A 15,582-nucleotide genomic window follows, 5' to 3' on the forward strand; every position below is an offset into this window, starting at 1 on the left:
CTCCCACGAAATTTCGCCAATAAGCACGTTTTTTCCCTTTGATCAAGTTTTTAAATTGATTTTCAAGGTCCAAATACGTCTGAAAATTTTCAGGGGTTCCACGTTTCCGAAAAGCTTTGAATGCGTTCGATTTATCCTGATAAAGCTTGGAACATTGGCTATCCCACCATGGATTGGGAGGCCTTCGACGAATAGTGGAGCCTGGGATGGGTTTCGTTTGAGCGCGAACCGCGCTGTCATAGATCAAACGAGAAAGGAAGTTATACTCCTCCAATGGAGGTAAACCATCTCTGGAATTGATGGCTAGAGCAATCGCGTCCGCATATTTTTTCCAGTCAATGTGTCTTGTGAGGTCATATGCCATGTTTATAGATTCAGAAAAATTCGACCCAATGGTGATGGAAATTTTGATTGGCAAGTGATCACTACCGTTGGGTTCCTGGATTACATTCCACTTGCAATCTAACGATAGTGAATTCGAGCAAAGCGAGAGGTCAAGAGCACTTGGGTTAGCAGGAGGTTTAGGTACACGTGTTGTTTCCCCAGTGTTCAAAAGTGTCATATTGAAGCTGTTACAAAGATCATATATCAACAGTGAACGATTGTCGTCGTACTGTTCCCCCCAGGCAGTTCCGTGAGAATTGAAGTCTCCCAAGATCAATCGTGGCTCAGGAAGGAGTGAGCACATGTCAACAAGTTGCTTGCGGCTAACCGCAGCTCTCGGAGGCCAATACAAGCTGACAATACAGAGGTCTTTTCCTCTGATGTTTGCATGACAAGCAACAGCTTCAATCCCTCCAATAGGTGGAAGGTCAATTCGAAAAAATGAGTGGCACTTATTGATCCCCAATAGCACCCCTCCGTATCTGTCATCACGGTCCAAGCGTATAATATTAAAATCGTGGAAAGAGAGATCATCTCGCGAAGAAAGCCAAGTTTCGGACAGAGCAAAAACATCACAATTGAAGTTATGAATTAAAAATTTGAATGTATCCAATTTAGGGATAAGACTACGACAATTCCACTGTAAAACAGTGATATCTCCGACCTCTCTATTTGAATTAGACATCAAGAGAGATAATCATTGCAAGGAGGGGCCATGTTTGCATCAATTGTTGCAAAATTGTCTTTAATACTGGAAGCATTGATATGACAATGGTTCTGATGGAGTCGGAAACATTAAAGCATGTGAAGATTTGAGCCACAAGGTCAGTCAACTTTATAAATCCCGATTGGGAAGTTGAACTGGTCGGTAAAATAGGGACAGTTGGGGTTTTTGATGTCCCTTCGAGTGCTGGGTCGTTCGAAGGTGAATTATTTCCACGGAAGCCAGGAGGAACCTGATTTTGCTTGTCCGCTGCACTCGATTTTTTAGGCATGCTAACAGAGGGTATAACCGGAGGGGCTTGTCCTTGAACTTTGGGAGTGGTCACATTTTTGCGCCGGGGATTCCCTTGGAAGATGTACGGTGTGCCCTCGTTAGCTGTATCCGCTTCCATTTCGTCAACTGGCAGCGAAGCGAAGACATTGTTTGCGGTTAAAGGTTGTTGCTGTTGGGCCAATGGAGCAGCACCCTTCAAAATTTCCGCAAAAGTGCGCTTCGAGCGTTCCTTTAAAGAGCGCTTCTGCTTCTCCCAGCGACTCTTGTAAGTTTCACAAGCCGAGAGCACGTGCGGATTTCCTCCGCAATATGGACACTTTTGCTCAATCGCACTGCAGGATTTGTCCACATGTTGCTCTCCGCAAGTGGCACAGCGCTCCTTGTTGGCGCAGTAAGCTGCTGTGTGACCAACTGACTTGCATTTCAGGCAAGTCATGGGCTTTGGCACGAAGAGTCGCAGCGGTAGCCTCAATTTGTCCACCATAACGTAGTCAGGGAGGGCGGAGCCAGCAAAAGTGACTCTAAACGAGTCGGACGGCGTAAATTTCGATACTTTCCCTTCCTGGGAGACTTTGCCGAGTTGTCGGCATTCTAAGATTTTAACCTTAATCAAAGGCAGCTTTTTAAATCTGCCATCTCCTTCCATAATTGATTTGCACGTCAGACCCGTTTCGGTTATCACCCCCGAGATTTCTACGTCATGGGAAGGCACGTAGACACGATATTCCAGGGTAAACCTCTGGTCGACGACAATACCGTTTGCGTCTTTCCGATCAGCCACGACAACACGCAGTTTGGTCGGTCTAACCTTCGTAATTTCTGTCTACGTTGTTAGTTGTTCTCAATTATTTATCCAAGTAACTTTTGCCGCTGACGAGGTTATCTTATGAGATTTTTCTGTGTGAAGAAATCTAGAATGACACCGATATAACGTTATTCAAATGCATTGATATCAGCACTATAGCCATTTGTTAGGCTTACTCGCAGAAAAGGGAATTATTCACTGCATAATTCACAAAATTCGTAAGAATTTCGACAAATTCCCTTCCCTATAGTGGGTTACATTTACCTTTTTCCCTATAGTGGGATTTTACCTCAATTAAAACACAGTTTTTTTTATAAATTCGTTTATTTTTACAGGCTCAGTTACATAAGTTTAAAGGAGCCGAAATCTTGAATATATTTTTAAAACTATATATATGAACAATTTTCTTAAATCTATGGTTAGTAATGTGGGAAACCGATTACTCGCGGTGGACTCGAGATTAGAAGGGTGACATATTTTTCTCAGGAAAAGGATGGGGTATAAGGAAATTATTACAATGTTGATAATCACACACACACTCAATTCTTAAATCTATTCGTACATCTATTGTGAATTTACATTTCATTCTCCTGTTTATAGCAAGCGGACCAATTACTCACAAAGGAAGAAATGGAGGGTATAAGGATATAAGGATAATCACACACGAACATCGATAGATTTAAGGAATATATGTTAGGGACATGTAATCAAGGCCTAACCGAGCCAACACATCTCTCACCGGCACATTGGGCTGCCTTCCTCTAGCCCGAAGGGAGTTCTCTAAATTCGATCTGGCAACAAGATACACCTCACACGACCAAACAACGTGTTCGATGTCGTGGTAACCTCGGCCACAAACGCAGATATTGCTGCCGGCCAGATTGAAACGAAAGAGTAGCGCGTCTAACGAACAGTGATTGGACATGAGTCGGGAGAAGGTGCGAATAAAGTCCCGACTCAAGTCCAGACTTTTGAACCATGGTTTGAGGCTAACCTTAGGGATAATCGAGTGAAGCCACCGGCCCAATTCACCTTCGTTTCATTTGCGTTGCCAGTTAGCGATGGTATTTTTACGGACTAAAGAATAAAATTCATTGAAGGCGATTTGACGCTGATAAATATCGCCTTCAATCGCACCTACCTTTGCTAATGAGTCAGCCCTTTCATTACCCGGAATTGAGCAATGAGAAGGGACCCACACAAAGGTAATGACATAACAGCGTCTGGATAAAGCACTCAAAATTCGGCGAGTGCTTTTCCGGCCTCACTGAACGGATAGCTTCGACGGAGCTAAGACTATCCTTTACAATGTAATAGTGTTCAACAGGTCGTGAGGCGACGCTGTCCAGCGTCCAGTGTATCGCTGCCAATTCAGCAATATACACTGAGCAAGGAAACTGAAGACTATGAGAGGTGCTGAAAATTTTGTTGAACACTCCAAATCCTGTGAACTCGTTTATAGTGGACCCATAAGTAAATTACATATTATCACAATTGATACCCCCATACTTTGCATCGAAGATCGTTGGAGCGATCCTCGATCGTTGATAATCTGAATATTCATGGATATCTTGCTTCATGGACAGATCAAAATGTACAGAGGAATTGATGTAGTCAGGAAAACAAACACGGTTGGGAATATACGAAGAAGGATCAACCTGCATGGAGATGAATTCATGATATGAACTCATGAATCCGGAGTGAAAATTTAGCTCGATCAGCTGCTCAAAATTTCCGATCACCAATGGGTTCATGACCTTACACCGGATGAAGAACCGAAGAGATAATAATTTGAAGCGATCTTTTAGTGGGAGTAGGCCTGCCAAAACCTCGAGACTCATGGTATGCGTTGAGGGCATACATCCCAACGCGATACGGAGACAAAGATACTGAATTCGTTCGAGTTTAATGAGGTGTGTTTTGGCAGCTGATTGAAAACAGAAACTGCCATACTCCATCACTGAGAGAATAGTTGTTCGATACAACATTATAAGATCTTCGGGATGGGCTCCCCACCAGGTGCCGGTAATTGTACGGAGAAAGTTTATTCTTTGTTGGCATTTTTTACTCAGATACCTAATATGGGCCCCCCAAGTACATTTGGAGTCGAACCAGACCCCAAGATACTTGAATGACATAGCATGAGTGATCGGTTTACCCAAAAGTTGAAGCTTTGGTTTTGCTGGTCTATGCTTCCTAGAAAAAACCACCATCTCTGTTTTCTCCGTGGAGAATTCGATCCCTAGCCCAATGGTCCAGGTTGAAAAATTGTTCAAAGTATCTTGTAAGGGTCCTTGCAGGTCGGATTCGGTTGATCCTACGACAGACACCACTCCGTCATCTGCAAGTTGTCTTAGGCTGCAATTTTGTGTAAGACAATTGTCGATGTCGCTTACATAGAAGTTGTACAAAAGGGGGCTTAAACATGAGCCCTAGGGGAGGCTCCTACATGGGACCCAATTTACTGTCGAATCCCCGTGAGAAAAATTCAACTGTTTCTCACAAAGCAAGTTATATAACATATTATTCAACAGAGGCGGCAGACCCCGAGAGTGTAATTTGTCTGACAAAACCTCTATTGAAACAGAATCAAAGGCCCCCTTTATGTCCAAGAATACTGAAGCCATTTGTTTTTTTTTCGGCGTAAGCCATTCGAATTTCTGAAGAAAGCAACGCAAGACAATCATTCGTCCCCTTGCCCCTGCGGAACCCATATTGTGTATCTGAGAGTAAGCCATTCGTTTCAACCCAACGATCAAGGCGAAACAAGATCATTTTCTCCAACAATTTCCGTATACAAGACAGCATTGCTATTGGGTGGTACGAATTGAAGTCGGACGCGGGTTTTCCGGGTTTTTGAATAGCTATAACTCGTACTTGTCTCCAATCATCTGGAACAATATTATGCTCCAGAAACCGATTGAATAAATTCAACAAGCGATGTTTCGCCACTTCAGGGAGGTTTTTCAGCAAGTTGAACTTAATTCTATCCGATCCCGGAGCAGAATTGTTACATGAAAGGAGAGCAAGAGAGAATTCTACCATCGAAAACTCGGAATCAAGATCGCACCTATCTTGTGGTATATCTCGAACAATTTTTTGCACAGGAGCGGAATCAGGACAAACCTTCCGTGCAAAATTAAAAATCCATCGATGTGAATATTCTTCGCTTTCATTTGTTGAAGAGCCATTTCTCATGTTTCAAGCCACTTTCCATAATTTTTTCATTGACGTTTCTCGTGACAAACCTTCCACGAAATTTCGCCAATAAGCACGTTTTTTCCCTTTGATCAAGTTTTTAAATTGATTTTCAAGATCCAAATACGATTGAAAATTTTCAATGGTTCCACGTTTCCGAAAAGCTTTGAATGCGTTCGATTTATCCTGATAAAGCTTGGAACATTGGCTATCCCACCATGGATTGGGAGGCCTTCGACGAATAGTGGAGCCTGGGATGGGTTTCGTTTGAGCGCGAACCGCGCTGTCATAGATCAAACGAGAAAGGAAGTTATACTCCTCCAATGGAGGTAAACCATCTCTGGAATTGATGGCTAGAGCAATCGCGTCCGCATATTTTTTACAGTCAATGTGTCTTGTGAGGTCATATGCGAGGTCATTGGGTCAGAAGAATTCGACCCAATGGTAATGGAAATTTTGATTGGCAAGTGATCACTACCGTTGGGGTCCTGGATTACATTCCACTTGCAATCTAGCGCGATAGTGAATTCGAGCAAAGCGAGAGGTCAAGAGCACTTGGGTTAGCAGGAGGTTTAGGTACACGTGTTGTTTCCCCAGTGTTCAAAAGTGTCATATTTAAGCTGTTACAAAGATCATATATCAACAGTGAACGATTGTCGTCGTACTGTTCCCCCTAGGCAGTTCCGTGAGAGTTGAAGTCTACCAAGATCAATCGTGGCTCAGGAAGGAGTGAGCACATGTCAACAAGTTGCTTGCGGCTAACCGCAGCTCTCGGAGGCCAATACAAGCTGACTTTCCTCCTTTTCCTCTGATGTTTGCATGACAAGCAACAGCTTCAATCCCTCCAATAGGTGGAAGGTCAATTCGAAAAAATGAGTGGCACTTATTGATCCCCAATAGCACCCCTCCGTATCTGTCATCACGGTCCAAGCGTATAATATTAAAATCGTGGAAAGAGAGATCATCTCGCGAAGAAAGCCAAGGTTCGGACAGAGCAAAAACATCACAATTAAACTTATGAATTAAAAATTTGAATGTATCCAATTTAGGGATAAGACTACGACAATTCCACTGTAAAACAGTGATATCTCCGACCTCTCTATTTAAATTAGACATCAAGAGAGATAATCATTGCAAGGAGGGGCCATGTTTGCATCAATTGTTGCAAAATTGTCTTTAATACTGGAAGCATTGATATGACAATGGTTCTGATGGAGTCGGAAACATTAAAGCATGTGAAGATTTGAGCCACAAGGTCAGTCAACTTTATAAATCCCGATTGGGAAGTTGAACTTGACGGTAAAATAGGGACAGTTGGGGTTTTTGATGTTCCTTCGAGTGCTGGGTCGTTCGAAGGTGAATTATTTCCACGGAAGCCAGGAGGAACCTGATTTTGCTTGTCCGCTGCACTCGATTTTTTAGGCATGCTAACAGAGGGTATAACCGGAGGGGCTTGTCCTTGAACTTTGGGAGTGGTCACATTTTTGCGCCGGGGATTCCCTTGGAAGATGTACGGTGTGCCCTCGTTAGCTGTATCCGCTTCCATTTCGTCAACTGGCAGCGAAGCGAAGACATTGTTTGCAGTTAAAGGTTGTTGCTGTTGGGCCAATGGAGAAGCACCCTTTAAAATTTCCGCAAAAGTGCGCTTCGAGCGTTCCTTTAAAGAGCGCTTCTGCTTCTCCCAGCGACTCTTGTAAGTTTCACAAGCCGAGAGCACGTGCGGAGTTCCTCCGCAATATGGACACTTTTGCTCAATCGCACTGCAGGATTTGTCCACATGTTGCTCTCCGCAAGTGGCACAGCGCTCCTTGTTGGCGCAGTAAGCTGCTGTGTGACCAACTGACTTGCATTTCAGGCAAGTCATGGGCTTTGGCACGAAGAGTCGCACAGGTAGCCTCAATTTGTCCACCATAACGTAGTCAGGGAGGGCGGAGCCAGCAAAAGTGACTCTAAACGAGTCGGACGGCGTAAATTTCGATTCTTTCCCTTCCTGGGAGACTTTGCCGAGTTGTCGGCATTCTAAGATTTTAACCTTAATCAAAGGCAGCTTTTTAAATCTGCCATCTCCTTCCATAATTGATTTGCACGTCAGACCCGTTTCGGTTATTACCCCCGAGATTTCTACGTCATGGGAAGGCACGTAGACACGATATTCCAGGGTAAACCTCTGGTCGACGACAATACCGTTTGCGTCTTTCCGATCAGCCACGACAACACGCAGTTTGGTCGGTCTAACCTTCGAAATTTCTGTCACGGAGTAGTATCTTGCCAGATCTTTCATGATCTGAATAACATTAAGTGCTTTTCCGTTTGGCTTAGGCCTGAAGAAAACAACCCACGGACCAGTTCCAGGTGCATCTTCAGGATAGACCTTGACACGTGGAGAGAAGACAACAGGAGGAGAAGGAGATGACGAGGATTGAAGGGGATCGGGGACAACAGGATGGGGAGGCGAAATCTAAGCTGGGGTAGGAGCGAGGGGGGTTGGAGAGGAGATATTTGAAGGTTTTTTAGAGGGGGGCTTGCTAGAGTTAGCAGACTCGTCCCCGGACGAAACATCCTCTGATGTAGGAACGCGTTTAAGTGTCTTCGCTGTTCCTTTATTAGAACTTTTTTCAACCAGAGGGGAGTCATCATCAGAGATCTCCATATCTGGAGATCCTCCCCCTCCTTCTGCCATTCTGTAATTGGTACTTATATTCTAATATTTTGTTTTTAATAATAATAATAATAATTAGAAAAAAATTAATCTTATGTCTTATTTATTTCTATTCACCACAATGCACCCCAGTTCTGATGAACTGGCAACCGCTGCTTGCTTCTCAATCGGAGCGCTTGAGCGCTCGGCACTATCACACACCACTAAGAAGTGATGCTCTCCTTCACACTGCTGTAAGTGAGCAGCGAATCGCGCTGGTATTGTGTGCGTGCAACTCGAGTGAACCTTCCGAATACGAGAAATGCAAATGAGTTAACAAGAAGTAGAGCATACACAAACTTGGGTTTCACGCGCATTATGAGCTACGGTCCATTGAAATTCAATCTACTTCCCAATGATTTGAAATCAATAACCAATAACAATATATTCAAAAGTAAGCTGAAACATCATATAATCAGGAACGTAAATGAATACATTCTTTAAATGTGCCAACCAATTTAGAATTTAGAATTTAGACTTTACCATTCTGATTTTTTATAATTTTTTTATTTTTTTTATTGTTATAAAGTTTTAAATTAATTCAAAATAGTCGCCAAGTCATTAATGTTATCACCGTTTTGTTTTTATTTTATTTTTAATTTTTTTTGTTTCCTATCTTAAGTGAATCCCCCTTCAAAGGAACTAAGTTCCACTGGGATTTCACTAAGTTTAGTTTATTAGTTAATAGTTTACTCTCCATGTTTTCCTAAAATTTTCTTGTTTTTTTTTTCTTTAGCTGTTAGTAAGTGTCCACTACCAGTGGGCTCCCTATGAGCCTATTGGTGTGGGGGTCAGTGGAGGGTAAAAAAAAACTGACCACCGATGTCCGACTTCGATTGCGATGGCGACAAATCGGCGAAAACTGAAAGCCGGCTGGCCTTGCCAGGCTTTGACGATTCCGCCTTTCTCGCCAATTCCGAGTTCACACTGCGTTCCACGATATCTCGAACAGTTCGAAAACGCGCGAAAAAAACACACCCGGGCGACAAAAAAAATAATAACAGCCAACGGTAACCGAAAACAATGCTTCAACGGAGACGCTCACAGCACACGACCGGTTACTCGAAGCTTATGCCGAAGAATGGAAACACAGTTGAAGCTGTAGATTTTCTGGATATTTTTGTTATTTGAAAATAATGAGTGTTTTTCTTAAAAGATAAAATATAGGTTGGCAACCCTATTAGATATGAGCGCCATTTCGGCAGCCGTCGCTTGTTTTGTGTTTCGTCTGATTTCATTATGAATAGACTGACACCTAAACAACTCTTAAGGTGGGACCAGAATGCCGCGTTATGCGTCACGTTGGAACAGTTGTGCTTTGACAGTTTATTTTAAATATGTGTGTTTCCGTATAGTCGCCCACAATGATGCGTCGTGTCATTAGCATCGCTGTACTAAACTCTGACATTTGTTCTAAACTGCTTGCGTCGAATATGTCAATGTGTTGTTTTTAAAAACATTCAGCTGATGCCATGGACACAACAAGAAAAAGATTTTCCCACGATCTGAAATTCGTTGAAAATGGAGTGTGAAACAAATCTAGTTGAATTTGTGAAAACAAACGAGTGCTTCAGGTCGAAGGAACATCGACTGTGTGAAATCAGCCACACGAGATAGAAAATTTGGACTGATATACCAAATGCACTGAAACAAAGAGGTAGATTACAGTTGAACATTTTTTAAATATTAGAGCATCTTATTTGATTTGTTTTTATGCTTTTATTTTGTGGTGGAAGTGTTGAAACGAAAGTGGAAGAGCCGTTACGTGATATATATTCGCGGAATAAATGTGCTCCAAGTATAGGATTGACACCGATTGCAGCATCATCAAGGCAGTATTTTGAAGCATTAAAGATTTTGTAAACACTTGTCAGCAAATGAAGGTGAATAAAAGATATAGCTATAATGATATTCAATGTCTTAAATATATATTTTTTATATTGTAGGACTGCCAGCAACTACGACCTTGAACGATCAGTTCTCAGCACAAAAATATTGATCTTCGCTACATTAAGCTGATGGTGAAAACAATGCATGCAGCAAAACCTCCGAGACATGATTCATTCGCAAAAAAAAACCTTGATGAAATAACCATACCGTTATTCATCTGCATGAGACTGTTGACCTCAGTGAGTCCTAAAATGATCACAATTGTTGAGGAATGAAGAAAAACGCCATGTTGTCGATTTTTCAATTTTTTATTCATAGTTATCTAACTTAATTATCTATTACATAACCGGTGAGTGTGTCACGTAGCTGATACGAAGCCTTATTGGAATTGTTCTTATTTATATTTCTGCTGCTGACAAATCCATAAAAAGTATAACTTGAGCACACCATTCTTTCAAATTCATAAAACTTTCACAACCCTCTTCACTTATGAAGTTGTGAAGCGCCGTTGCGATTTGCTCCACCAGATGCATCAAAGTCAGGACATAATCGCTGTCTCTTTGTCGCATCAGCATACCAAAAATCCTATTCGCGTTTCTAGTTCCAAAGGCAAATTCACCATCTACGGTAGTCAGTGTCTCGCATATTATTTCAGGTAGTACGATGACGGCTGCTTTCCGATGTCGGTTCAGTCTTTTTCAGTTCCAATTTTTAAACTAGCTGTGATCTGCATACATAGAATTATTGAAATTAAATAAAAGATTCACTAGTTGATTGAATTTGTTGGGTGTTTTACTTTGTTTTTGTTTACGTGAAAAGTGGCGATGCGAACGCTACGTTTTGTACTAAAGCGTTTGCCTGACGCAGTCTGTTGATTCGTAATCACAATACGAATCAACAGACTGCGTCAGGCAAACGCTTTAGTACAAAACGCAAGCAATGACAGCTGATGAGAAGCGACGCACAACGCGGCATTCTGTTTCCACCTTTACAAATTGCGCAGATTTTTTTACGTAAATATTCAAGTGGTCCATCAGAGCAAATCATTCGAACAACCATAGATCTATTGCGAACCACTTTTACGTGGTACAGTGCGTAACGAACAATTGCTGCTATTGCTGCTAGAGCATAGTGTGTAGGAAGGCCCAACCGAGTCCATTCGGCATCGTGTTCAACAATTGGAACTGTGTGCACTTTATAAAAGATTTGACAGAAAGATTTGAGAACATTTCGATCAAACGAACAATAAAGGCGTTAAGAACCATGAATATAACTAAAAATATGAAATTATTTGCAATTTTCTACAAATATTAATAGTGGATGGTATCCAAGTCACGGCCGCATTGTTCAGCTTTATTGTTTAGTTTATTTCGCCGTTAACACATTCAAAGATGCCCGTTAGAGACAGGTACTAGATAAAAACTTGTTCAGATCGAAAAAATAGCCGAGCTTCAAACATGACTTTCGGCATTGAGGATCCTCCATCGAAACAGTTGCTCAGTTATTTCACTTAACACGTTGAGTCCCTAGGGGGCCGACGTTGAGCGTTTTGGTAGGAAAGCGCTGACTAACTGGGACTTTTACAGAATGTAACTACTTTATAGTCGAAGTTTTCATTCGCTATCCAACTCTTGACGAGTGAAGTTCAGTGTCGGTATTGTGCGTTGCCACTTTTGCTATTGTGCTATTGGTACGAGTGAATCGTGTACGAGTGAAGGTCATTGCTGTCCGCTTTCGACCTGACCTTTTGTTAAGTGGAACGAAGGAACAAAGGAACCAGCGCTCTTGCAGCGAGCCGGATTGCGGCTGTTGTACTGATTCGGCATAACGGGATCGACATCGCGTGACTGTCGCAAACGGGATTCATCACCACGTGGCTCCGTAAGCTATTCTTGCGCTATTGTGTTGTCTCCGTAGCGCGTAGCCTCTGTCTCTCCCTGATTAGGGCAGTAGAGCGCATTATTGGAACAACTTTTATATTAAGGTACACATATTTATTATTAATATTATTATTCAATTCATTTGTTCATTGTTTAATATTATTATCAATTTTTATCATATATTTTTTTTGCTATTTTTTTTTTGAGATAATTGTTAAAATCAATAATAAATTAAAAATAAGACAGAAATCTTTGTAAAATGGAGTATAGTGGAAGATCTCCAGAGATGGAGATCTCCGATAACGAATCTCATACAAGATCTGGGAAAAAACATAAACGAGTCCCTCATAAGGAAGATAATTCTTCTGGGGACGAATCCGCTCATCCTACCAAGCCCCCCTCTAAGAAAATTGCAAGCCTCCCTTCTCAACCCACTGTTACTTCCACTCCCCCTCTCCCATCATCGATTTCGCTTCCCCCTTCTGATGCTTCCGATCCAACCCAATCCTCGTCCTCGTCCTCATCCTCATCCTCATCCTCGTCCTCGTCCTCGTCCTCGTCTTCCCCCTCTGTTGTCTCCGCTCCACGTGTCAGAGTTTATCCAGAAGATGCACCTGGAACTGGCCCGTGGGTTGTTTTCCTCCGGCCAAAACCGAAAGGAAAAAACCTTAACGTGATTCAGATCATGAAAGATCTGGCCACATACACTTCTGTATCTGAAATTCGCAGGGTTAGACCGAACAAATTGCGAGTTGTCGTGAATGACCGGAAACACGCGAATGAGATTGTTGCTGATCAACATTTCACTCTCGAATATCGAACATTTATACCCTCCCATAACGTAGAAATTGAGGGGGTGATAACTGAAACGGGTCTGACGAGCGAACAAATAAAAGCAGAAGGAAAAGGCAAGTTCAAGAAGCTCCCCTCAATGGAAGTGAAAATCTTGGACTGTCGCCAACTCGGGAAACTTTCCCATGATGGGGACCAAACTAAATTTACGCCGTCCGACTCGTTTCGAGTCAACTTTGCTGGTGCCGCCCTCCCTGACTACGTTATGGTGGACAAATTGAGACTACCTGTGCGACTCTTCGTGCCAAAGCCCATGACTTGCAACAAATGCAAGTCAGTTGGTCACACTTCGGATTATTGTGCCAACAAGGAGCGCTGTGCCACTTGCGGAGAGCAACATGAGGGGAAATCCTGCAGTGCGACTGAGCATAAATGTCCATATTGCGGGGGATCTCCACATGAGCTCTCAGCTTGTGAAACTTACAAGAGTCGCTGGGAGAAACAGAAGCGCTCTTTAAAGGAACGCTCGAAGCGCACATTTGCGGAAATTTTAAAGGGCGCTTCGCCACTGAACCAACAACAAGAACAACCAATCTCAACAAACAATACCTTTTCCACGTTGCCAGTTGATGAAATGGAAGCGGACACAGCTAGCGGGGGCACACCGTTTATTTTCAAAGAGAATCCCCGGCGCAAAAATGTGACCACTCGCGAGATGATATCTCTTTCCATGATTTTAATATTATACGCTTGGACCGTGATGACAGATACGGAGGGGTACTTTTGGGGATCAATAAGTGCCACTCATTTTTTAGAATTGACCTTCCACCTATTGGAGAGATCGAAGCTGTTGCTTGTCATGCAAACATCAGAGGCAAAGACCTCTGTATTGTCAGCTTGTATTGGCCTCCGAGAGCTGCGGTTAGCCGCAAACAACTTGATGACATGTGCTCACTCCTTCCTGAGCCACGATTGATCTTGGGAGACTTCAACTCTCACGGAACTGCCTGGGGGGAACAGTACGACGACAATCGTTCATTGTTGATATATGACCTTTGTAACAGCTTCAATATGACCGTTTTGAACACTGGGGAAACAACACGTGTACCTAAACCTCCTGCTAACCCAAGTGCTCTTGACCTCTCGCTTTGCTCGAATTCACTATCGTTAGATTGCAAGTGGAATGTAATCCAGAACCCAAACGGTAGTGATCACTTGCCAATCAAAATTTCCATCACCATTGGGTCGAATTCTTCTGAATCTATAAACATGGCATATTACCTCACAAGACACATTGACTGGAAAAAATATGCGGACGCGATTGCTCTAGCCATCAATTCCAGAGATGGTTTACCTCCATTGGAGGAGTATAACTTCCTTTCTCGTTTGATCTATGACAGCGCGGTTCGCGCTCAAACGAAACCCATCGCAGGTTCCACCATTTCCCGAAGGCCTCCCAATCTATGGTGGGATAGCCAATGTTCCAAGCTTTATGTAGAAAAATCGAATGCATTTATAGCTTTTCGGAAACGTGGAACCCCTGAAAATTTTCAAACGTATTTAGCCCTTGAAGATCAATTTAAAAACTTAATCAAAGGGAAAAAACGTGCTTATTGGCGAAATTTCGTGGGAGGTCTGTCACGAGAAACGTCAATGAAAAAATTATGGAAAGTGGCTCGAAACATGAGAAATCGCTCTTCAACGAATGAAAGCGAAGAATATTCACATCGATGGATTTTTAATTTTGCACGGAAGGTTTGTCCTGTTCGAGATTGTTCGAGAAATACCACAAGGTAGGTGCGATCTTGATTCCGAGTTTTCGATGGTAGAATTCTCTCTTGCTCTGCTTTCATGTAACAATTCTGCTCCGGGATCGGATAGAATTAAGTTCAACTTGCTGAAAAATCTCCCTGATGTGGCGAAACATCGCTTGTTGAATTTATTCAATCGGTTTCTGGAGAATAATATTGTTCCAGATGATTGGAGACAAGTACGAGTTATAGCTATTCAAAAACCCGGAAAACCCGCGTCTGACTTCAATTCGTACCGCCCAATAGCAATGCTGTCTTGTATACGGAAATTGTTGGAGAAAATGATCTTATTTCGCCTTGATCGATGGGTTGAAACGAATGGCTTACTCTCAGATACACAATATGGGTTCCGCAGGGGCAAGGGGACGAATGATTGTCTTGCGTTGCTTTCTTCAGAAATTCAAATGGCTTACGCCGAAAAAAAACAAATGGCTTCAGTATTCTTGGACATAAAGGGGGCCTTTGATTCTGTTTCAATAGAGGTTTTGTCAGACAAATTACACTCTCGGGGTCTGCCGCCTCTATTGAATAATATGTTATATAACTTGCTTTGTGAGAAACAGTTGAATTTTTCTCACGGGGATTCGACAGTAAATCGGGTCCCATGTAGGAGCCTCCCCCAGGGCTCATGTTTAAGCCCCCTTTTGTACAACTTCTATGTAAGCGACATCGACAATTGTCTTACACAAAATTGCAGCCTAAGACAACTTGCAGATGACGGAGTGGTGTCTGTCGTAGGATCAACCGAATCCGACCTGCAAGGACCCTTACAAGATACTTTGAACAATTTTTCAACCTGGGCCATTGGGCTAGGGGTCGAATTCTCCACGGAGAAAACAGAGATGGTGGTTTTTTCTAGGAAGCATAGACCAGCAAAACCAAAGCTTCAACTTTTGGGTAAACCGATCACTCATGCTATGTCATTCAAGTATCTTGGGGTTTGGTTCGACTCCAAATGTACTTGGGGGGCCCATATTAGGTATCTGAGTAAAAAATGCCAACAAAGAATAAACTTTCTCCGTACAATTACCGGCACCTGGTGGGGAGCCCACCCAGAAGATCTTATAATGTTGTATCGAACAACTATTCTCTCAGTGATGGAGTATGGCAGTTTCTGTTTTCAATCA

The 15,582-nt window shown here is 42.6% G+C and overlaps 1 protein-coding gene across 2 annotated transcripts in view; it reads left to right on the forward strand.

Annotated features, from left to right (window-relative positions):
* Nucleotides 1-15,582, forward strand: part of LOC129768328 (ATP-binding cassette subfamily G member 4) — a 114,018-nt gene that overhangs the window by 33,481 nt on the left and 64,955 nt on the right. The window lies entirely within an intron of this gene.

Source organism: Toxorhynchites rutilus, chromosome 2 (genome assembly GCF_029784135.1).
Source record: "Toxorhynchites rutilus septentrionalis strain SRP chromosome 2, ASM2978413v1, whole genome shotgun sequence".
Classification (NCBI taxonomy): Eukaryota; Metazoa; Arthropoda; class Insecta; order Diptera; family Culicidae; genus Toxorhynchites; species Toxorhynchites rutilus.